Source organism: Zingiber officinale, chromosome 2B (genome assembly GCF_018446385.1).
Source record: "Zingiber officinale cultivar Zhangliang chromosome 2B, Zo_v1.1, whole genome shotgun sequence".
Classification (NCBI taxonomy): Eukaryota; Viridiplantae; Streptophyta; class Magnoliopsida; order Zingiberales; family Zingiberaceae; genus Zingiber; species Zingiber officinale.
The window spans coordinates 117,801,562-117,827,835 of record NC_055989.1 but is presented as its reverse complement, the minus strand read 5'-3'; positions in this window follow the sequence as shown (position 1 = coordinate 117,827,835).

Below are 26,274 nucleotides of genomic sequence, written 5' to 3'. Positions count from 1 at the left end.
GGGGAACGCATCATCACCTACTCCTCTCAGGAGAGTTTACCTTTTTCCAGACCAATCTTCCATATCGACTGGACTTTTGCTCAGCGTCTGAGATGTCAAGACTTCATGCTGGATGTGAGATCCCCAACTCGTCCAATCTTTCGCCTGGTGTCCGTGACCCTAGGATTTTCACCTAGTATCCTCGATTCTAAGATTTCACTCAATGTCCTCAACCCGCCAAGACTTTGCCCAGTCCCCCGGACCAGGACTTTGTTGTCTAATCGTAGCTAAGACTTTCCACCTGCATAGTCACAACTAGGACTTTCCTTTGCCTAAGATCACGTAGGACTTTCCTGCACACTTAGTTCAACTTATTAGACAACAAGATAGCTTAAATTTGAACCTCTTTGCCATTATCAAAACACAAGTTTTATCGTCTGGTGCTCCCTGCACCAATACATTGTCCTTAATTATAAGGATTTAAAGCAATGTATGATGATTTATGGCATACATCAAAATAAATAATTTTCAAAAGAAAACATACTATAGCTACATGATGTATATATGACATGACATGACATGTGATATTTTTCATAACATGCATGAATGTAAATTTATGATATCATGACATATGATGGGCAAGCAACCATGACAATTTAGCATAAAGAATATATCTAAATTATCCATCTAAGTATCCTTAATTAATTACTAAACTAAAATTAATCTTAAGTTGCCCTTTTTCCTTCCAAGAAAATGCCAAAAACCCAGCTGGGTATTTTTTTTTTTTTTAGTTCTATTCTAATTGTGCCAATTTAATTAAGTCCAAATCTTCAAATTTTTGGCACATGTTACTTTTTCAAAGAGTAAACAATTAATCCTTCTCATTTTCAAGGTGTAATAATACCTTGAAAATGCCCTAAAGTGCCAACTTCTTTAAGATTGGGTTAACTACCCTTCCAATTTGAGTTAACACTCTCTAAACTCATCTAGGGTGTAGAAAACACACTCTTAGGAACTCAAAATTTGTTGGTGCTTCTTGGGTGTGCTAAGTACTTACTAGGGATAACTTTCCTAGTTACCTTCCTAATGACCTTCCTAAGCTTCTTAGAAGCCTTAGTCATGCTTGACTCCTCTAGGTCAACTCCAAAGATAACTTTCTTTGTGACTTTCTTAGTGACTTTCTTAGACTTCTTAAAAGCCTTAGTCGCATTGGTCTTTTCAAGTTTACTTTTAGGGATAACTTCCCTTATTACCTTGATTTGACCACTAAACCTATGGTTACTCCTATAGTTATATGGAACTCTATGATAAGAAAATACATTCTTCTTGGCTTTAGGTTTGAAACCCAAATCCCTCCTTCCATTGGATGGTTCTTGTCTATCTATCCCTAGATTTTTGTCCTTAGACCCCACTAATTGTCATTTTCTTAAGGGCCCTTTTTAATTTATCAAGTCTTGATTCTCCTCCCTTAAAGTCCTCAAATTTTGATTTTTCATTAAAACCTTGAGTCTTCTTTTTCTTAGGCATATATCTAATTTCTTTAGATTTCTTTCCTAAATTGTTATCTACCTTCCTATCCTTAGGTGAGGTAGTCCTACCATGATATGAAACATATTTTTTCTTAATCCTATCATGATTTCTATTTTCATGATAAATAGCATTAAAATGATATAAACTTGATCTAGCATGCTTTTTTATCATTACTTAGAGGAATTGCATCAATAAATGACACCTAGGGTTTGCTCTTTAAAGATCCCTCTTGACTTGAGCTTCCTCTTTAACACTTGACCGGAATCTTCTTCCTTGGACATTAACTCCGATAGTGTCCCTTTTTCTTGCACAAGAAACACACAATGTATTCCTTACCTTTGCATACCCTGGGGCCGACCTCCTTGGGCGTCTCTTTGTCCTTAGGTGCCACTTGACCTTTCTTTTTGGTCAATTTTAGACACTTGCTCTTGCAGTGTCCATTTTCCCTACACTCAAAGAAAATGATATGACTTTTATTATTAGCAATTGAAATTGTTATACTTTTACTTGTAGGGGTGGCACATGATCCTCCATTTGATTTTTCTTGACTTGTGGAGATTGCACCATCTTCCTCTTCATTTGACCCAAAGATAGAAGCTTTTTCTTGCTCTGATGTCAACGAATGATGCTCCCCATCAATCCTTGAGGTGGAGGCTTCTTGAATTTCCTTATCAGATGTTGAGCATCTCTCAACCTCTGAATTCTCGTGCACATCAAACAAAGAGTATACTCCTTTGCCTTTGTCTTGACACTCTCTTGAGGATGGATCTTCTTCTTCTTGATCCATTGAATCTCCCCCTTTGGATTTGTCTTGATTTGGTGTACTAGAGAGAACTTCATGAACCTTTGCTGATTTGCTCCCACGCTCCTTGGCATCTTGGTATTCCCAATCTTGCTCAAAATGTTACTCGGCAATAGATTGACCAACAATTTAGTCACTTTGTCATTGGCCTCACTTCTTTGGATTTATTACTTGCTCCAATTGCTCTTCTTAATGATTTTGCCTTTACTATCCCTTGGAGCTTCAAAGCCTTCCATTAGATCAAATCAATGCTCTATTTCCATCATAAAGAAAGTTTTTATTCTTGATTTCCAAGAATTGAAGCTTGTAGATGTGAATGGTTGAGGCATTCTGTTGGTCCCTTGGAGACCGACTAGAGGGGGGTAAATAGCTTGCACAATAAAATACAAACAAAATCCCTTCTCAAACTTTACAGCTTAATTAAATCATACACATGCATAAAAAGAAACTGATTAATTAAAGAAATAAAAGAAGCGCAAAAGAAATTACTTGGTTACAACCGGGGAGGTTGTTAATTCAAGGAAAATGAAAATCTCACTAATGTCTCCTCTGGGCGGAGAAACCTCTTACAACAGTCAAAACTCACAACTCCAAAGCTAAAGTTAAATGGAATCAATTACAAGTGTTGTATTTAGCTTCTTGTATCAGGGTTGTATTTATAACCTTATTCGGAGCGCTTGGAAGGGTTCCAGGTGCTTGGACGCAGATAGAATTTTATCCTCTTTGTAATGGCTCTCAACACCTGGCGTGTTGATAACTTTTTCGATTCGAGCGCTTGGACTAGTTCCGAGCGCCCGGACCGAGTTAAACCCGCTTCACAAAGCCGCTCGGTCGAGGTGCCCCCAGGGGTCCGGGCACCCAGACCAAGTCCGAGCTCCTGGACCGGCCCTAGTGCCTGGACCAAAAAGTCAACCTGGTGCTGACTTTTTAGTCTCGGTCTCTCAGCTCCAGTTCCACTCACTTAGGTGATTTCGGCCATCTGGAATAAGGCTCACCCGAACCTAACTTTCGTCCTTCGAGTCGTCTTCCGCTCCGGCTTCTCGTCCCTCGAAAACGCTGCGCGCCTCCTTCTCGTCCGCCAGCGTACTCTTCCGCAACACCTCATCCCTCGGACGCACCGAGCCTGTCGGCTCTCTCCCGCGCCGTCCTTCTCACTAGCTACGTCTTTCGCTCAACTTCCTGTGCTCCTAAGTTTCTGCACACTTAGACACAGCAGTTAAATACCAACAGGGTCTAACCTAACTTGGTTGATCACATCAAAACTACCTTGAGATACTTACAATCTCTCCCTTTTTGATATGAGCAACCTCAAATTAAGTTAGGGTAAACCATAAACAAATAACAGTTATAATTTTTGATAATACAAAAAAAAATTTAAGTAAAAAAAAAAAAAAGTAACTACCCTCCCCTAGACTTAATCTCGAATTCTTCCCCTTTGATCACTTTAAAAATGAGGTACTTTAAAATGCTTTTGAAAATAAATTTAAACCAAAGTCTAAGGGAAAATATTCTTATTCAGAAAATTATGAAAGATTAAACTCTGAAAAAAAAAACTTAATTTATAAATGAAATTAAAAACTTTAACATATATACGACAAATAAAAATCTTCATAAAGTTGATATTATTTTTAAGCAAAAATAAAGTCTTTTCCAGATTGAAAAAAAATATTTTTTATTAATAATTAAAAAAAACTTACAGATTATTTTATTAACTTTTAATTAATTTCTAACAGCATTTATGCAAAATAATTTGTTTGAATGTAGTTTTATAACAACTAAATGTTTAGCAATTAGTTAATTAAACATTTATTTCAGTAATTGACTTCTAAGCTGTAGCAAGACACTAGGCCTTCTTAATTATTGGAACAACAATCACTTCTAGACAAAGCTTTTTAATGAAAGTAAATATTTAATTTTCTCCCTGAAATCCCAAAAAATCAATTAATCTAAATATGATTTGGAAACCCAAAATAGATTCCTTCCTACAGGATTAATAAAAAATTTATTAGAAATATATTTCTATGATATTTTCCTAATTTGACCTTTATGGTATTTAAAATGCCAATGTAAGTCATTATATCTTCTAACCTATTGAATATGTGAGCATGCACGATTTTTTAAATATTCTATTTCTATTTTTAATTTTTAATTTTTAATTTTTTCCATTTTTTTTTTTGTCCAGATTTTCTAATCGACAAGATATAGCTAAGGTTGATTTTAACTCTTTATTTTCTTTTACTAACTTATAGCAATTTTTCGATAATATTTTTACGAATTGAAATAATTTGTCAAGAGGAAGAGACCGAACCTGACTTATCTTTTCAATCCCGTAATCTGTAGCTCCCCCCTAAAGTGTTGCTTTCTTCTGATGTCACTTCCCCTTCATCGATGCTCTCGATGCTCATTTCAAATGAACTTACTTCGTCTTCGTCTTCTTAGTGACTTGCCACTAGCGCAAGTCCAGCGAAGGCTTCTATCTCTGATTCGGACGACGTTTCATCACACGTCGCCTTTAGATTTTTATACTTATTGGTTTGAGCTAGCTTCTTGTTCTTTTTCTTGTCCTTGTCCTTATCCTTGTCCTTGCTCTTCAATTTTTGGCAGTTATCTTTCATATGTCCTTCTTTATTGCAGTGGTAGCATCTTACTTTTCTTTTTCTTCTCATATCCTGCACTTGATTAAATTTTTTAGTTTTAAATAACTTTTTAATTTTTCTTACCATGAGTGTCGTTTCGTCATCACCGAGAGAAGATTTAAAATCTCGTTCATCCATTTTTGCCTTTAAAGTAATGTTATGCTTTGGCTCCTTATTCAGATTTGCACATCTTGTTTCTGTTGGTTGCTACTCGGAAAACCTATAGGTTCCACTGTACAAAAATTTTGTACAAAGGTCTGAACCTTTTCCTAGCTACCATGTGTTCTTTTAAATTAAATTTTGGATCGCCTGCGGAACTTAACACGTTTGATCCAAAACTTAATCTATTTGTTCTTTTAGGTTTTGACTTGGATCTCCTGCGGAACTTAACACGTTCGACCCAAGTCTCCTTAAGTTATTAATTCCATTAAATATTAATTTCCATAAAAGGTTCCCAGTACTGACGTGGCGAGGCACATGGCCTTCTTGGATATGGGAGCAACCACCACCGACTAGACAAAACCTTTAATAGAAAGCTAATATTTAATTTCCTAAAATAGCTTTGGTTAACCAAAGAGAACAACCAAACCACAAGGAAAAGAAAGAAACACAAGACCCCAACTTCGAAAAAACATATTCAAAATACTAGAATCGTAAGCCTCTTGTATTTGGTATTATTTCCATAAATAACTAGCATGATGCGGAAAGAAAAATTACTAGTTATACCTTGTAGAAAACCTCTTGATCTTCCAGTTCCTCTTCTAACCTCGGACGCGGACGTTGACGTTGTGATCTTAGAGAAACCACGCACCTTCTTCTTCTCCAGCAAGGTTCGCCAAGAAGAACCACCTCCAAGGAAGAAGAACTTGATCACCACCAATGCTCCAAAGGATCTTCAAGATGAGGCTTCCTCCTCTTCTTCCTAGGTCCGGCACCAACAAGAGCTCCAAGAGATGTATGGTTCGCCACCAAAAGAGAAGAAAGGAGAAAGGCTAGGGCCACACAAGAAGAAAAGAGGGAGAGAAAAATAAAAATATTGTCCTACTTCAAGGCACCTTAACCCCCTCTTTTATAATCCTTGGCCTTGACAATTAAGGAAACTTATTAAAAATAATATCAATAGCTTTCCTTAATATGAATTAATGAGGAATTAATAAAATAAAAACTCCCCATTAAATTCATATGGCTGGCCACAATTTAAAGAGAAGAAAAAATTTCCAATCAACAAAAATTTCCTTATTTGTTCTTGTAAATTTAATTTCTCTTCAAAATCCCTTCATGGTTGATAAAAAAGAAATTTCTATAATTTTAATTTTATCAACATGTGGATAATATTTAAAGAGAAAATAAAACATCTCTCCAATCTACAAATAAGGAAAGAGATCTAATCTTTTTCTTTAATCTTTTGTAGATCTATTACAAGAGAGATATTTTAATTTTAATTCTCTTTAAATTATATGTTCAAGCTAGGGCCGCCACCCAATTTTATACCTAGGCCGGCCCTAGCTTGTTCCCAAGCTAGCTTGGCCGACCCCTATTGGGTAGGTTTAGAAGGTGGGTATAGGTGGGTATAGAACTCTATAAATAAGAGGCTACGATAGGGACCGAGAGGAGGAATTGGTTTTGGTCTTCCGATAAAATTAGCATCCCGTGTTCGCCCCACAACTTAATTTTATCAATGATAATTCATTCCACTAGAGAACTATCATTGAACTACGCACCAATCCCAAATTACATTTTGGGCTCCTTCTTATTATGAGTGTGTTAGTCTCCCTGTTTAAGATATCAAATGTCCACTAATTAAGTGAGTTAACGACAACTCATTTAATTAATATCTAAGTCCAAGAGTAGTACCACTCAACCTTATTATCATGTCGGACTAAGTCCACTGCAGGGTTTAACATGACAATCTTTATGAGCTCCTCTTGAGGACATTATCAACCTAGTATCTCTAGGACACGGTTTCCTTCTATAATCAACAACACACACTATAAGTGATACCATTTCCCAACTTATCGGGTTTATTGATTCAACGAACTAAATCTCACCCATTGATAAATTAAAGAAATAAATATCAAATATATGTGCTTGTTATTACATTAGGATTAAGAGCACACACTTCCATAATAACCGAGGTCTTTGTTTCTTTATAAAGTCGGTATAAAAGAAACGACCTCAAATGGTCCTACTCAATACACTCAAGTGTACTAGTGTAATTATATAGTCAAGATAAACTAATACCTAATTACACTACGACCTTCCAATGGTTTGTTCCTTTCCATCATGGTCGTGAGCTACTGTTATAATTTATAAGGTACTGATATTCTTATGTGTGACACCACACACCATGTCATCTACAATATAAATTAATTTGAACAACTACATTTATCATAAATATAGACATTTGACCAATGTGATTCTTATTTCTAGATAAATGTTTATACAAAAGCTAGGCTTTTAGTATACACTCTACAATAAGACTTCTAACAAGACTAAGTTGCTGATTCTACAACAGATGCCTATCATATTGCCTTATCAGAAGCTTCAAAGGAGGAAGGATCAATAGGTCATCATCGATGCATTCTAGGCGAACAACTTCTCCTCGTTTATCGATTTCTCGTATTGGGTGGTACTGCGCTCTATGTTTACTTGCCTTTATAGACTTATGGTTTCTTGAGTTTGCTACTGCACCAATATTATTACAATAAATTGTAATAATCTGTGGACAAACCAGAAATCATATCTAAGTCTATCTTGAGGTTATTGAGTCATTCAACTTTTATGGCTACCTCGAGGCTTGCCATATACTAAACTTCTATGGTGGAGTCCAGAAAAACACCTATGCTTATCACTCTTCCATAGTTATGACTTTACCTCCTAAAGTAAACACAAAACCCGAGGTTGACTTATTATTGTCCCTATCCGTTGGAAGTCAAAATCCATGCAACCCACAAGGACCAAAATAATGTAAACTAGCATATAATCTCTAGTGCATCTAAGGTACTTCATATATGCTTTCTGCAGGTCCACATCCTTGTCGAGTTACTTTGATATCGCCAACTATGCCCTTGGCAAAACAGATTTTTATCATGCATAGCATTCATTAGGCTTCCGACAGTAAAGAAGCGCCTTTATTTCCTTTATCTCCTTTAATGTCTCTGAGACATATCTTTAGATAAAGTTACTCCATCCTGAAAAGGTAAGAAAACTTTCTTGGAGTTTTGCATGCTTTAAAACGAGCAAGGATTTTTCCGATGTATGAAGCTTGGGATAAGTAAAATATTCTTTTCTTGCGATCCCTTATTACTTTGATCTCAAGAATATATACATTCTCCCAAGTCCTTTATATCTAATTGTTTAGACAACCATACCCTTACTTCTGACAACATTTTGATATTGTTTCCAACTACCAAAAATGTTATCTACGTATAGTACAAGAAATACCACCACCTTTTGTATACACAAGACTTATCCGGTTACTAAATAAATCCATAGGTCTGAATTACTTTGATAAACCGGATGTTCCAAGACCTTGAAGCTTTGCCTCAGTCCATAGACTGATTGAGCTTTACACAAGATGCTCTCAGCCCTTTGCAATGAACCCTTCTGGTTGCTTTATATGGATGCTTTCTTCAAGACTTCCATTAAGGAATGCTGTCTTGACATCCACTTGCCAAATAGATAAAAGAATCCGGATAGACTTAAGCATGGCTACCAGTGAAAAAGTTTCCTTTTTCATCTAGCCTTGCTTTGAAGGTTTCTACCTTCCTGTCTATCCCTCTTTTCCTATTATAGACCTTTTACACCCAAAGGCTTTTACACCACTTGGTGGTTCTACAAGCTTCCAGATTTAATTAGAATACATATATTCTAATTCTATTATTCATTACTCTTTGATTAAGATGCTGCATATTTATCTTGGAGTGCTTCGTCATATGTCCGGAGATCAGGTTTATGTCCTTCAGGGATCGAGTCCAAAAACTCTCCCAAAACATGACCTATTTAGGTTGCCTAACAACCCTCCCACTACGACAAGGCACTTTCTGCAATTGTGTATCATTTGTGATACGTGTTGCAGTTTTCTTGTGGTATCTCATCTTGTACAGTTGGTACTAGGTTAGACATGTCCTTTATTATTTCCTTAAGAACAAATTTACTTATGAGCACGTGGTTCATTATATAGTCCTTTTCTAAAAATCAGTCATTGTTGCTAACAATGACTTTCTGATTTTTTTAAGACTATAAACCTACTTTTGTTTATCTAGGATAACTTACAAACAAGTAAACTCCTATCCAACTTATCATTGTCTCTCATATGTGCTGGATTACCCGAATCCGAATATGCTTCAAAATAGGTTTTCACCTATTCAGCAATTCTATATGAGTAGAGAGTTCTATCTTGGAAGGTACTATGTTCACTTTCGTTTTCAGAGTTTTATCCTTAAAACAAATTTGGTAATTTTCTGAATAACTCATCATCTATCTAATTATTCCATAAGAGTCCTTTACCTTCTTTCTACTACACCATTCTGTTGGAGTGTACCAGCTGTAGTTAGTTGGGATTGAATCCCAACTTCTGATAAGTGACTCCTAAAATCTCTCAAGAGGTACTTGCCACTACGATCTTCCATAGTGACTTTTTACTTTAACATTTCTCCGCATCAACCTTGTACTTTTTGAACTAATCAAAGTACTTAGTCTTGCGGTACATTAAGTAAATTTATTTGTATCTTGAATAGTTGTCTATTAAATAGACAAAATATTCAATACTACCTCTTGTCTGGATAGTCATAGGATCACACAAATCAGAATGAACCGTTTTCAACATATCTTTGACTCCATACCCCTTGGACTTAAAAGCTTCTTGGTTATTTTCCTTCCAAGTAAGACTCGTAGGTTGGAAAAATTTCCACTACCAATGAACCCAAAAGTTCATCAGCTACCAATGAATCCTACTCAAGTATAACCTAGCTTTAGATGCCAAAGATATAATTGGTTCATTTCCGAAGGTTGCTTTCTCTTAAAATTAGAAGATGTGTTACTAATTTCCATTTGTTGCATCGTGGAGTTTATTGGATTATAAATTGTCAACCATCATACGAATAGATAACTTTCCTATTTTCTTGATAACAACTTTGTTATCAAAATAGACATAATATCTATAATAGTTTAGAAACCGAAATCAGGTTCTTTCTAAACTTGGTACGTAAAGACAATTACTTAAAATCCATATTTTATTCTTATCAAAGGATAAACATCTCCCACTGCAATAGCTACCACTTTTACAGTAGTGCCCATGTGAACGGTGATTTACCTTTCATTTAGTTGTCGGGTTTCTGGAACCCCGCAATGAATTGCAGACATGATTAATGGCATCTTGTATCTACACTCCAGGTTACGGTAGATAACACCACTAGACATGTTTCAACTAATGAATTAAATACACCTAAATTGTTCTTAGTTCTAAGAAGGCAGTCTACCTTAATGTCCAAGTCCTATTTCCAATCATTACCATTGGGACTACTAAGTCTTTTTCTATAGTATGAATACTAGGGATTGACAAACATCCTAAGAATCACAAAACATCTTGGTCAAGATCAACTCCTTAAAATCTCCATGAATTTTGTGTATACAAAATCGAAGAGGAGATTTTATTCATTAATTTTATTATCTCGTCAACTTTACTTTATGACGAATAAAATTAATAGTTGATCCATCTTTGATCAAATATTAGGTCAAAACTCTTTGAATTTAAAATAACATTGATTCCTCAAACAATATTATTTAAATTTACCAACACCTCGAACACGTGAATTTTGCATGCCACGTTAGTGTGGACTATACAAATTCAACATTTGTAAAGGAGGTTTTACCATTAACTATCTTGTCAACGTATCTTTATGACAAATAAAATTATCTCAAACACCGTTAATTTTGTATGCCACGTTAGTGTGGACGATACAAAATCAATCATTTGTAAGAGGGTTTTAACCCTTTAATTTTATTATCTTGTCAACCAGTTTTATGACAAATTAATAGTTGGTTTCATTTGGTCACACAAATAATAGCGGTGACTCGATGAGGAGGATACTATTAGATGTGTCTAAGTGTATACCATTACTTGACACTAAGTCCATTAATAAGATTATGCCCCTTCCGTTGGGAAGATCACACGCTCTTAATTAACTTCCTATAGTCATCCAAAATGGAAGTCTGTTCTAGTGATCCACAAACAAGCTCATCCGTTATGGAGGAAGGCACTCGAGCCAACGCGCAAGCTTGTTTGCATCACTTACAAACCAAATGGAGACCATGGGATTTACTTAAAAAATCCTCTCCCACTTAGTTATTTATAAATGAGGAATTTTAACTATGCTAGCCTACTAAATATGTAAACCAACATGCACACACAGATATAAAAGCAATAAATAGAAAATCTAATTTTCAACTATTATGGCTTTTATCTCTAGTTGTCCTCCGTGTGTTGTCATCCCAAGCTGCTGCCATATTTGGCCACCGCTATCGGGTCTAGCTGTCGCATCCATCTTGCTCCTAGTTCCACTGCGCCTCTGGTCCTCGAAGGTTCCACGCTTTGCAAGATTAGATCCGCGACATAAATAGAATTTTACATTTTGATCCTATATTCCATAAAAGGAATGTACATGTATCTAGATCAAAATAAAATCCTAATAAAACTAAATCCACTCCTGTTGTATTTTATAATACAATCATGCACACAATAAAATGCCCTTGACATGTCCAAGGGATCACCCACATAATAACTATAAGCCATAATAGTTGGATCTGCATCCACAAGTTAGCACATCCTACTATTAACCTGCCTAAATTATGTATGACATGTGCATAATTAAACTAATACCAAATACAGAGGCAAAACCCTAGCTCGATACCAATTGTTGGTTGCTACTCGGAAAACCTATAGGTTCCACTACAAAAATTTTGTACAAAGGTCTGAACCTTTTCTAGCTACCATGTGTTCTTTTAAATTAAATTTTGGATCGCTGCGGAACTTAACACGTTTGATCCAAAACTTAATCTATTTGTTCTTTAGGTTTTGACTTGGATCTCTGCGGAACTTAACACGTTCGACTCAAGTCTCCTTAAGTTATTAATTCCATTAAATATTAATTTCCATAAAAGGTTCCCAGTCTTGGCGTGGCGAGGCACATGGCCTTCTTGGATATGGGAGCAACCACCACCGACTAGACAAAACCTTTAATAAAGCTAATATTTAATTTCCTAAAATAACTTTAGGTTAACCAAAGAGAACAATCAAATCACAAGGAAAAGAAAGAAACAAAAGAACACAACTTCGAAAAAACATATTCGAAATTCTAGAACGTAAGCCTCTTGTATTTGGTATTATTTCCATAAATAACTAGCATGATGCGGAAATAAAATTTACTAGTTATACCTTGTAGAAAAACCTCTTGATCTTCTACCGTATTCCTCTTCTAACCTCGGACGTTGTGTGGGCAACGATCTTCCGAGACGAGAAACCACCACGCACCTTCTTCTTCTCCAAGCAAGGTTCGGCCACAAGAAGAACCACCTCCAAGGAAGAAGAACTTGATCACCACCAATGCTCCAAAGGATCTTCAAGATGAGGCTTCCTCCTCTTTCTTCTTCTCCTTCCTAGGTCCGGCCACCAACAAGAGCTCCAAGAGATGTATGGTTCGGCCACCAAAAGAGAAGAAAGGAGAAAGGCTAGGGCCGGCCACAAGAAGAAGAAAAGAGGGAGAGAAAAATAAAAATATTGTCCTACTTCAAGGCACCTTAACCCCCTCTTTTATAATCCTTGGCCTTGACAATTAAGGAAACTTATTAAAAATAATATCAATAGCTTTCCTTAATATGAATTAATGAGGAATTAATAAAATAAAAACTCCCCATTAAATTCATATGGTCGGCCACAATTTAAAGAGAAGAAAAAATTTCCAATCAACAAAAATTTCCTTATTTGTTCTTGTAAATTTAATTTCTCTTCAAAATCCTTCATGGTTAATAAAGGAAATTTCTATAATTTTAATTTTATCAACATGTGGATAATATTTAAAGAAAATAAAACATCTCTCAATCTACAAATAAGGAAAGAGATCTAATCTTTTCTTTAATCTTTGTAGATCTATTACAAGAGATATTTTAATTTTAATTCTCTTTAAATTATATCTTCCACATAAAATTAAAATTAAAATTCTTTTTAATTTAGTTTGGACCCTACTAGCTTGGGTTCAAGCTAGGGCCGCCACCCAATTTTATACCTTAGGCCGGCCCTAGCTTGGCCGACCCCTATTGGGTGAGTTTAGAAGGTGGGTATAGGTGGGTATAGAACTCTATAAATAAGAGGCTACGATAGGGACGAGAGGAGGAATTGGTTTTGGTCTTCGATAAAATTAAGCATCCGTGTTCGCCCGAACACCTTAATTTTATCAATGATAATCATTCCACTAGAGAACTATCATTGAACTACGCACCAATCCCAAATTACATTTTGGGCTCCTTCTTATTATGAGTGTGTTAGTCTCGTGTTTAAGATATCAAATGTCCACTAATTAAGTGAGTTCGACAACTCATTTAATTAATATCTAAGTCCAAGAGTAGTACCACTCAACCTTATTATCATGTCGGACTAAGTCCACCGCAGGGTTTAACATGACAATCTTTATGAGCTCCTCTTGAGGACATTATCAACCTAGTATCTCTAGGACACGTTTCCTTCTATAATCAACAACACACTATAAGTGATACCATTTCCCAACTTATCGGGTTTATTGATTCAACGAACTAAATCTCACCCATTGATAAATTAAAGAAATAAATATCAAATATATGTGCTTGTTATTACATTAGGATTAAGAGCACACACTTCCATAATAACCGAGGTCTTTGTTTCTTTATAAAGTCAGTATAAAAGAAACGACCTCAAATGGTCCTACTCAATACACTCTGAGTGTACTAGTGTAATTATATAGTCAAGATAAACTAATACCTAATTACACTACGACCTTCCAATGGTTTGTTCCTTTCCATCATGGTCGTGAGCTACTGTTTATAATTTATAAGGTACTGATAACATGATCTTCTGTGTGTGACACCACACACCATGTCATCTACAATATAAATTAATTTGAACAACTACATTTATCATAAATATAGACATTTGACCAATGTGATTCTTATTTCTAGATAAATGTTTATACCAAAAGCTAGGCTTTTAGTATACACTCCAACAGTTTCATGAACTTCAAATGTTGAAAATAATTCTTCTAAAGTATTTAATTCTATATCCTTAGATATATAATAAGCATCTACTAATGATGCTCATTCAGTAGTCCTAGGAAATGTGTTAAGTGTGTACCTTAGCGAACCTCTGTTGCTTACCTTTTCTCTGAGATTCATGAGTCTGATGATGAGTTCCTTTATTCTTGAGTGAAGGTGGGCAATAGTTTCTCCTTCTTCTAATTTGATGTTACTGATATGGTTCCTGAGCAGATCTCGTCTCGCGAGTTTTACCTCATAGGTTCCTTCGTGTAGTTCCAGGAATTTCTCCCAGAGCTCCTCGGCAGACTACTAGGCTCTGATCCAGTTGACTTCCTATGGCGGTAGGATACTCAGCAGATGGAACTATGCTTTGTCATTTGCCACGAAATTGACTTGCTCCTTCTTCGTCCATTGGTATTCTTCTTTATTCTCAGGTGCTACAAAATCAAATTTCATTATTAAAAGTAAATAAAAATCTGTCTTAAAGAATACCTCCATCTTTTTCTTCCAACTTGCAAATTCCCCCACGAATTTCGGTGGGTTGATGCTCGGTCCAACCAGCTCTTGTGTTTCGTTCGACGGTTAGTCCTCCTGAAACTGTTGGGCTTTGATACCACTTGTTGGTCCCTTGGCGACCGGTTAGAGGGGGTGAATAGCCTGCACAATAAAAAAAACAAAATCCCTTTTCAAATTTTACAACTTTATTAAATCATACACTTGCATAAAAAGAAATTGATTAATTAAAGAAATAAAAAAGGCATAAAAGAAATTACTTGGTTACAACCGGGGAGGTTGCTAATCTAATGAAGATGAAAAGCTCACTAATGTCTCCTCTGGGCGGAGAAGCCTCTTACAGCAGTCAAAAGTCACAACTCCAAAGCTAAAGTCAAATGGAATCAATTACAAGTGTTGTATTTAGCTTCTTATATCAGGACTGTATTTATAGTCCTATTCGGGGTGCCTGGAAGGGTTCTAGGTGTCTGTACTGTTGGTGCAACCTTAGGTCAAGGTTGACCTGGTTGACCTGACTCGAGTTGACCTGACTCGAGTTGTATTTTGATGTTTGACTTAGGAAGATTGTCGGTGCAACCTTAGGTCAAGGTTGACCTAGTTGAGTTGCATGTTGATGTTTGACACTCGTGGAAGAGTTGTATTCTTGATATGGGACAAGAATAGATGTTTGGGAGATTATTGGGGCAACCGTAGGTCAAGGTTGACCTGGTTGACCTGATTCGGGAAAAAGTCCAAGTATGGAGACTTGGCAACGGAGAAGTCCAAGCAGGGAGCTTGGCACTAGAAAAGTCCAAGTATGGAGACTTGGCCGGAAAGACCAGGTCGAGCTGATGGCGAAAAGTCCAAGTATGGAGACTTGGCACGGAAAAGTCCAAGTATGGAGACTTGCTTTGGAAAAGTCCAAGTATGGAGACTTGGCACGGAAAAGTCCTAAGCTGGATGTTAGGCATTTGGAAAGTCTGGTGAGTGAAGTCGGTGGGAAAGTCCTAATGGGATGATAGCGTTGGAAAGTCACGGTGAGTGAAGCCGGGCGATGAAAGTCCTAAGTGGGATGTTAGGCGGTTGGAAAGTCCTGGTGAGAAGCCAGGCGGTGAGAAAGTCCTAACGGGATGTTAGGCGGTGTGAAAACCCTAGTGAGTGAAGCTAGGTGAAAGTCCCGGTGAGTGAAGCGGGCAAGGGAAAATCCGGATGGATCAAGGGTGATCGGACATCGGTGATGGGAAGTCCAAGTAGGTCATAGGAGTGATCGGATGCATGAGGAAGAAAGTCCAAGTGGGTCAAAGGATTGACCGGACACTTGGTGGGAGTCTTAGGTCAAGGGTGGCCGGATGCTAAGCATGATGTACCAATAGGTCAAGGTTGACGGATATTGGTTTGAAGGTTTGGGACTTGGTTTGGGCAAAACCAAGCTCGGATCGATCTGCGACCGATCCAATGACTCGTTGTGTATCGATCGATTTGGTGACCGATCGGATAACAAATGAATGCAAAGCGCAGAGCTTGCGGTCGGTATGGGGACCGATCGGCATGAAGCTGATCGGTCTCCACGACCGATCGAGACGCCGAGAGGTGGGATCGGTGCGTGGACCGATCCATTGTGGCTGATCGGTCCACGCCGATCAGAAACAACAGTTGGGCACTACGTGGAGCAATCTGATCGGTCTGGGACCGATCAGGCCCTGATCGGTCCCGGACCGATCGGAGGTCGACCGATCGTGGAGCCTGATCGGTCCACGATTCGACCGTTGAGTCACAACGGGTCGCTCCGTCTTCTCCGCTGGCTTCTATCTTCGCTGTGCAGGTTCGCAGGTTATAAAAGGAGATCAAGGCTTTGGTGCTTCTACTTCTCCTTCTTCTAGCTTGCTGCTGCTTGCGATCTGAGCTTTGTTGAGCTCTCCCCAGTAAGCTTCGTGTGAGCTTCCAGTCGATGGTCAGCTGCTGCTATTGTCCTAGAAGTTGTTGCTTCACAGGCAGTCGACGAGAAGGCGAGTTAGTGTTTGTACATTGTTCTTGTCTTTCTACTTGTATTTCTTGTACTCCTTCTTGTTGTTGCAAGTTTTGTGGCGAGGTTTCTCCACCCAGAAGGAGTATATTGTATTAGCCGGTTCTCCGGGGACTCATCCACCGACGGATTGACTGGACTCGTCCACCTTACGGACACGCCGAGGAGTAGGAGCCCTAATCTCCGAACCTCGTTACATCCTTGTGTTAAGGTTTGGTCTTCTTCTCTTTCGTTTCTTTGTATTTTCCGCTGCGCTAACACGTTTTGTAGAAAGAAACGACGATTTGGGGTCGGCTATTCACACCCCCCCTCTCTAGCCGCGTACGAAGAGATCCTAACAAGTGGTATCAGAGCGAGGTCGCTCTTCGCCGGATTAACACCCGAGGGAGCACAAGCTAGAGATGGATCAACTCGGAGAAGACATCACCATTCCACCCTTCTACGATCGCGACGACTTTGCGTATTGGAAGGTAAGGATGAAGTATTTCCTTATGACTAACATTGAAAATTGGACTTGTGTACAATTAGGTTTCACTCCTCCGATGGATAAAGAAGGAAAACCTCTTGAGAAGAAGAAGTGGATGAAGGAGCAAATCCACCAATCCACAATCAACGACGAGGTAATGAAAATATTTGAATTCTCATTACCTAACGATATATTGTGTAGGATAGATGGATACAACAATGCCAAGGAGTTGTGGAACAACTTGGCTAAGTTCCATGAGGGGAACTCCACTTCAAGCCATGAAGAGGAGTCAAGTGAGCCAAGTAGCTCACATCATGGAGAAGAGGAATTAGAAGTTGAGGGCTACTCAACATCTAAGGAAGAAGAGGAGGAGAGTTCTTCTTCAAGAATGGAGCAAGAGGAAGAAGCTTCTATCTCCGGAAGGGATGAAGAAGAAAGCATACATCCCACCTCAACCCTAGGTAACTCAAGCGTTTCAATTTCAAATAAATTACACATAATGTGCTTTGAGTGTAGGGAGTATGGACATTACAAGAGTAAATGTTCAAAGAGGGTTAGAAAGACTCCACCGGCACCAAAGGTCAAGGAAGCCGGAGTCCCAACACGCAAGGGCAAGGAGCACGTGGTGTGCTTCCAATGCAAGCGAAGGGGACATTATCGGAGCCAATGTCCGAGAGGGAGGCAATCTCACAAGGACAAGAGATCGAGCACATGTATAGGGGGAGCTAGGGCAAACCCTAAGGTAATCTCTAAGGCACATTCTTGCAATTCTAGTAGGATGCATGCTAGTAGCCTTATTGCTATTGTCAAGAATGATAAGCATGTTAATTATAGAAATCGATACACATGCTTAGGTGCCAAACATGTGAGCCTAGATAAGGATAACACTAGGAAAGCCAACCCTAGAATTAACTCATCTAAGGCTAAGGAAAATCTAGGTAGAAATCCCAAATCATCTAGACATATGCCTAGGAATACCTCAAAGAAAAATGATAAATTAAAGCTTGAGGTATTAGAGAAAGAAAATCAAGTCTTGAGGTCAAGACTTGACTCTCTAGAAAAGGCTCTTGGGGATTTGACTCTAGGGTTTAAGGGTCAAAAACCAATGTCCAAGGACAAGAAAGGTTTGGGTCACAAACCTAAGTCCCAAGTGGTCAAGCCCACTTATCATAATGTTCCATTCGATTATGGAACAAAATCTAGGGCTAGGAAGACCATCACCAAGGTCACAAGGGGAGTCACCCCTAGAGTTGATCTTGATGAGTCCCAAATGACCAAGGCTTCAAAGCCTAGGAGGGTCATTAGAAGGGTTGCTAGGGAAGTCATCCCTAGTGAATACTTAGTGAACCCAATGAGCTCCAATAGGTATTGGGTTCCTAGGAGCGTGATTTCATCACGCTAAATGAGTTAGGGTGTGCCAACCTTACTTGAATAGGTAGTTAACCTAATCATGGCAAAAGGTGGCTCCTTAGGAATTTTCAAGGTGCAATCAAGCCTTGAAAATGAAAGTGAATATTATTCCTAAGGTGATTAGAATGTGCCAACCACATTTGAGGAATTTTCTAGAATCAATCTAGTTGGCACATAGTGATCTAAAAGTCTTGAGGATATGATTTTAGGTCTATTACACTTAGGAATATAGAAATTATGGCAAAATGGTCAAAATTATCAAAAATGGCAACTAAGGCTAGAATTAGGTATTTTCTATACCTTTTTGTGCTATTTGCCATATATTGTTTGTCATATGTCATGTCATGACATCATATTTATTTTATGATCATTTAAAATGTCATGATAATGCTTAGGTTATTTATATGTCATGTTTTATTTAAGTTTCATACTTTTTGCCATGACATCATGACATTGGCACATGTTATTATGTATGATATCATTTTATGCCATGTCATCATTTCTTGCATTAATAATCAATTGAATTGATTTAAGGATGAAAAACACATTTTGATATTGAGATCAAATTTGTGTTTAGAAAATGCATGAGACCTTAGTCTAAGATACCTAAACCCATATCTCACATCAAAATTGCCATGGATGTGTTTGATACACTTTAGATGTGTGTGAGATATTAGGATCATGAATTAGGATCAAGGTGCATAGTTCTTGTACCTAGATGAGACTAATTCAAGAAATGGAGGATCATAGGGAAAACTTGTGTACAAGTCATGTACATCTAGCCCTAAGATTATGGTCCTAAATTCAAATGGTTTTAAAAGCATTTTAAAATTGATTTGAAAAACCTTGATGAAGCTTTCCTAGTGATAGCATTCATCATTGAACATTGTGATACAAAGTTGAGTTAAACTTGAACTATTTCAAAGTTTTTGAACTTTGTATCAAGATTAAAAAATGGAAGTTATTTTCATAGAAAACTATTTTTCCTTGATAGTGTATGTTATGAGGAATGTATCCTCAAAATTTTATAATTTTTGAAATTTTCTGTGATTTTCTAGAGGTTTCTGAATTTCGGGAGAAGAAATCAGAAATCTGATATCAGATTTGTGGACCGATCAGGAGGTAGTCTGATCGGTCTAGGGGGTGCTGGATCGGTCACTGTGACCGATCAGGGCGTGCCAAATGCTGATTTTTCGACTATTTTTTCTAAAATTTCAGCTGGGAGTTGGTGTTTTGGATTTCTAAAGGTTTGAAACTCACCAAGACATTGTTGGTGCAATGGTCAAGGGGGAGTTAACCTTTAGGGGGAGTTTTACCTATTAGTCAAGGGGGAGTTGACTTTTAGGGGGAGTTTTTACTCCTAAAAGACTTGAGTGATATGGGATTATCACTAAGTTAATTATTAACTCTAGTGTCAAGGGGGAAATTAAGAGTTTCAATGAAAGGTATGAGACTTTCATTAGGAAGAAACTTTTAACCTTGATACCCTCCTTTTTTCTTTTTGATGTGTGTCAAAAAGGGGAGAGTGTCCATTGGAGAATTATTGGAGAACCCAAGTTAGGTTATCGGGTTAACCTAAGCTAGGGGAAGAATGTCAAGGAATGTTCGAGGAAGAACATTGGCATTCTTTTTGATGTGTGTCAAAAAGGGGGAGAATTATTGGAGAACCCAAGTTAGGTTATCGGGTTAACCTAAGGGGAGAATGTTCAGAGAATGTTCAAAGAAAGAACATTGGAACATTGGACATTAGAAGATGGTTGGAAAACCTAAGTTAGGTTATCGGGTTAACCTAACTTGATTATGGGTTTTGTCAAACATCAAAAAGGGGGAGATTGTTGGTGCAACCTTAGGTCAAGGTTGACCTGGTTGACCTGACTCGAGTTGACCTGACTCAAGTTGACCTGACTCGAGTTGTATTTTGATGTTTGACTTAGGAAGATTGTCGGTGCAACCTTAGGTCAAGGTTGACCTAGTTGAGTTGCATGTTGATGTTTGACACTCGTGGAAGAGTTGTATTCTTGATATGGGACAAGAATAGATGTTTGGGAGATTATTGGGGCAACCGTAGGTCAAGGTTGACCTGGTTGACCTGATTCGGGAAAAAGTCCAAGTATGGAGACTTGGCAATGGAAGTGTCCAAGCAGGGAGCTTGGCACTAGAAAAGTCCAAGTATGGAGACTTGGAAAAGTCAGGGAGCTTGGCACGGAAAAGTCCAAGTATGGAGACTTGGCAGGAAAAGTCCAAGTTTGGCATCTGGAAAAGTCCAAGTATGGAGACTTAGCACGTAACTGGGATGTTAGGCGGTGTGGAAAGTCCTGGTGAAGCCAGGCGGTGGGAAAGTCCTAACTGGGATGTTAGGCGGTTGGAAAGTCCGGTGAGTGAAGCTGGGAAAGTCCTAACTGGGATGTTAGGCGGTTGGAAAGTCTGGTGAGTAAAGCCAGTGAGAAAGTCCTAGCTGGGATGTTAGGCGGTGTGAAAACCCTAGTGAGTGAAGCTAGGTGAAAGTCCTAGCGAGTGAAGCGGGCAGGAAAATCCAGATGGATCAAGGGTGATCGGACATCGGTGATGGGAAGTCAAGTAGGTCAGGAGTGATCGGATGCTTGGCACGAAGAAAAGTCCAAGTGGGTCAAAGGGGACCACACGTTGGGGAGTCAGGTCAAGGGAGTGACCGGATGCTAAGCATGATGTACCAATAGGTCAAGGTTGACGGATATTGGTTTGAAGGTTTGGGACTTGGTTTGGGCAAAACCAAGCTCTGGATCGGATCAGACCGATCCGATCGTTGTGTCGATCGATTGGTGACCGATCGGATAACAAACAAAAGGCGATTGTGAGCTTACTGATCGGTATGGGAACCGATCAGCATGAAGCCTGATCGGTCTCCACGACCGATCAGAGACGCAGCCGAGAGAGGTGGGATCGGTCTGTGGACCGATCCAGCTGTGGCCTGATCGGTCCACAGACCGATCAGGAAACGAACAGAAAGTTGGGCACTTTCTGTGGAGCAGTCTGATCGGTCCCCAGACCGATCAGAAGGGTTCTGGACCGATCAGGGTGGAGCCTGATCGGTCCACGATTCGACCGTTGAGTCACAACGGGTCGCTCCGTCTTCTCCGCTGGCTTCTATCTTCGCTGTGCAGGTTCGCAGGTTATAAAAGGAGATCAAGGCTTTGGTGCTTCTACTTCTCCTTCTTCTAGCTTGCTGCTGCTTGCGATCTGAGCTTTGTTGAGCTCTCCCCAGTAAGCTTCGTGTGAGCTTCCAGTCGACGGTCAGCTGCTGCTATTGTCCTAGAAGTTGTTGCTTCACAGGCAGTCGACGAGAAGGCGAGTTAGTGTTTGTACATTGTTCTTGTCTTTCTACTTGTATTTCTTGTACTCCTTCTTGTTGTTGCAAGTTTTGTGGCGAGGTTTCTCCACCCAGAAGGAGTATATTGTATTAGCCGGTTCTCCGGGGACTCATCCACCGACGGATTGACTGGACTCGTCCACCTTACGGACACGCCGAGGAGTAGGAGCCCTAATCTCCGAACCTCGTTACATCCTTGTGTTAAGGTTTGGTCTTCTTCTCTTTCGTTTCTTTGTATTTTCCGCTGCGCTAACACGTTTTGTAGAAAGAAACGACGATTTGGGGTCGGCTATTCACACCCCCCCTCTCTAGCCGCGTACGAAGAGATCCTAACATGTACGTGGATAGAATTTTATTCGCGTCGCAACAGCTCGCAACACTTGGCGTGTCGATAACTTTTTCCAGTCTGAACGCCTGGACTAGTTTCGGGCGCCCAGATCAGGTTAAACCCTCTCCGTGAAGCCGCTCAGCCGAGGCGCCCCCGGGGGATCCCGAGGGTCCGGACACCTGGACTGAAAAGTCAACCTAATGTTGACTTTTTAGTCTCGGCCTTCTGCTCTGGTTCCACTGGAATTGGTCCGGATCTTTCGCTTCGATTTCACTCGCTTAGGTGATTTTGGTCATCCAAAATAGTGCTCACCCGAACCCAACTTTCGTCCTTTAAGCAGTCTTCCACTCCAGCTTCTCGTCCCTCGAAAATGACGCACGCCTCCTTCTCGTCCGACAACATACTCTTCCATAACACCTAGTCCCTCGGATGCACCGAGCCTATCGGCTCTCTCCCCCGTCGTTCTTCTCACTAGCTGTATCTTTCGCTCGACTTCCAGTGCTCCTAAGTTCTTGTACACTTAGACATAGGGGTTAAATACCAACAGGACATAACCTGACTTGGTTAATTACATCAAAATTACCTTGGGATACTAACACATTCTTGTGTCATATCTGAGTCTGTCTCGAAAATCCATCTTGAAGTTGTGCTTGTTGATAAAATCTTTGACTTTGTTGAAATTAGGGCTTCAACTTCTTCTTCTTCCCCTAGCTCTTTTCCCTTTCCGGCGATGAGTCTGGTAAAGAACAACATCACTCTAATGCCACTTGTTGGGTCACTTTTGAGCTAGAGGGGGTGAATAGCTCATCTTGCTCGCTCGCTTGCTTTGTCAATGTTGATTTTGCAGCGAATAAACTTAAAACATTTAGCCAAATAAAATGATTTTAATAGGATGTGATCTAAATGAGTATGTCAGAGTGAAAAATGAGGAATATGAAAAGATACATGGGGGTTATGGGTTTGGAACGAGAAATAAAAAAGGGAAAACTATATTAGATTTTATGATAGCATATGACCTTATATTAATTAATACATTTTTTAATAAAAGAGAAGAATATTTAGCTACATTTAAAAGTGAGAATAATAAATCATAAATTAACTTTCTTATGGTTAGAAAGAACGATAGAAAGATTTGTAAAGATTGCAAGGTTATCCCTGGAGAAAACTTAACTACCCAACATAGGTTAGTAGTATTAGATATATGCCTCAAGCATAATATTAATAGAAAGAAAATATATATGACTCCTATAATTAAGTGGTGGAAGTTAAAGGATAGGAAGAAAAATATATTTAAGGAGAAGCTAGGAGTACAAGTATTAGATGAAATATATGGTGACTATAATATGACATGAGATAAGATGATATAAAAGTTGAAAATAGTAGCTAAGAGTGTACTCGGTGAGTTAAAGGAACATGCACCACTAAGTAAGGAATTGGTGGTGGAATGAAAAAGTATAAGAGAAAGTGAAGAGAAAATGAACAACTTATAAGGAATTATATATTTATAAGAACGGGAAAAACTTAAAAAAATATATACAATAGCAAAGAAAGAGACTAAAAAAGTAGTAAATGAAGCAAATAGTGAAACTTGTAAATGATTATATCAAAAATTGGATATAATAGAAGAGAAAAGATACATTTATAGAATAGCTAAATTGATAGAAAAGAAAACAAAAGATCTTATCCAAATAAAATGTATTAAAGATGAATATAATAGGGTACTAGTAAAAGATGGAGAAATAAAAGAGCGGTGGAAGAAATATTTTTATCAACTTTTTAATGAAGGTTTAGGTGATCAACTTAACTTAGGTAATTTAAGTAGGTCAAATGAGTATAGAATTTATAAATTTTTATCGTAGAATTCAAACTTCAGAAGTAAAATAAGCTTTAAATGGGATGCATAATGGAAAAGTCATTGGACCAGATGATATTCCGATAGATGTATGGAAGTGCTTAGGGAAAAAAAAGGTATTGAATAACTTACCAAATTATTTAGTATGACATTGAAATGAAAAAAATGTCTAATCAATGGAGGTTAAGTACTCTATTTCCCTTATATAAGAATAAGGGAGACGTACAAAATTATACAAACTATAGGGTATTAAACTAATGAATCATGTCATTAAACTTTAGGAAAAAGTAATAGAAAAAGATTAATGAAGGAGGCCACTGTTGGTTGCTACTCGGAATACCATCCTAGTTCCCCTGTACAAAATTTTATACAATCATAGAACTATCCTAGCTACTCATGTGTTCTACAAAAGTTAAATTTGGATTGCAAACGATGCTTAACATTATTAATCCAAATTTTTCCTTTAGGAGTTAAACTTGAATTGGGAACGAAACTTAACATTCTTACTTCAAGTTCAACCGATATGATCTTCCTAAGTTAAACCATATTATAGAAGTTGATCAAATATCTATTTCAAGGATCGGCTTCCAGGTCAAACGTGGCGAGACACTAGGTCTTCTTGGGTATGGGATCATCCACCACTGCCTAGATAAAGCCTTTCAAAGAAATCGGATATTTAAACTTCTCACAGTAAATAAGGTTTAACAATAGAGACCTTGCAGGCAAAGTCTAGACTAACGGTTAACAAGGTTAACAAGGTTAGCACTAACGGTCTAACTCAGGTTTTGATGAATGACAAATTAGGTTAAGTTAGATTTGTCGTTATCTAACACTTTGACCGAGTGTGCAGGCGAAGTCCAGACAGGTCGATGGGCTGACCGGATGTCTGGCACGAAATCCAAGTGGGTCGACGGGCTGACCGAACTCTTGGCACGAAGTCCAAATGGGTTGACGGGCTGACCGGACATTTGGCACGAAGTCCAAGCGGGTCGACGGGCTGACCGAACGCTTGGCACGAAGTCCAGCTAGGTCGACGGGCTGACTGGATAGCTGGCGAGAAGTCCAGACGGATCGAAGGGCTGACCGGACGTCTGATAGGTGAGTAAAGGTAAGTCACTGGAAGGGAGTGACTGTGAGAACGCGTTCCCGGGAAGGGAACATTAGACGCTGATCCGGCTTAGATCCATTTCGGATATCTAAGTCGAGATCGTGACTAGATCCCGGTCTCGGAAAGATGGAATCTAAGTCATACTCTTTATGTTGAACTTATAAACTGTACTAACACTTTGTTTTGCAGAAAATTCATTATATTTGCCTCAAACTAACCTTGTCTTGCAGGAGAAGGACTTTTTCTGGAGAAAGGTGGTCCGGGCACCCGGAGGCAAAAGTTATCTAGGACGCGGCGTTGACATGTGGAGCTCGCTGGTTGGAACTACCACGTCACACCAGGGCGCCCCGAGCCTCCTATATAAGGAGGGTCAAAGGCGGAGCTCAAAACAACAACTCTGAATTGACGATCTGCTCTCCTGTGCTCCTACGACGTTGCGACGCCACTCCGACAAAGCTTCGATTTCTTTATTATTGCTTTATTGTCGGTATTTTACTTCTATCAATTCTTGTACTTAACTCTTTTGTAATTATTATTCGAATTGATAGTGATTGTCCAACGAAAGTACTCAATGAGTACGGGCCTTGGAGTAGGAGTCGACACAGGCTCCGAACCAAGTAAAAAGGCTCTGTGTTAGCATTATTTTATTTTTTCGCTGCGCCTACTCTCGACGAATTTTTGTAATCGATATTCACCCCCCCCCTCTATCGAACGATCACGATCCAACAACTAGTTCGTCCATTGAGGCTTTAGTGATAGGGCTAATTAAATAAATTATTAAGGAATACCCAACTAATTATAATCTGAAGGCCAACATCATGGATTGGACCCCGTCGAATCCAACATTCTCCCACTTGGCTAAAGGGCATAATTAGCTTCAAAATGGGTTTAATATACCGGCAACATTATATACTTACTAATCCACATCATCTAAATGTTTGATCGGATATCGACCGAGATCTAAAATCATATGTAATAGATTTGTTCCTAACTCACAATCTTACACTATCGATGTTATGG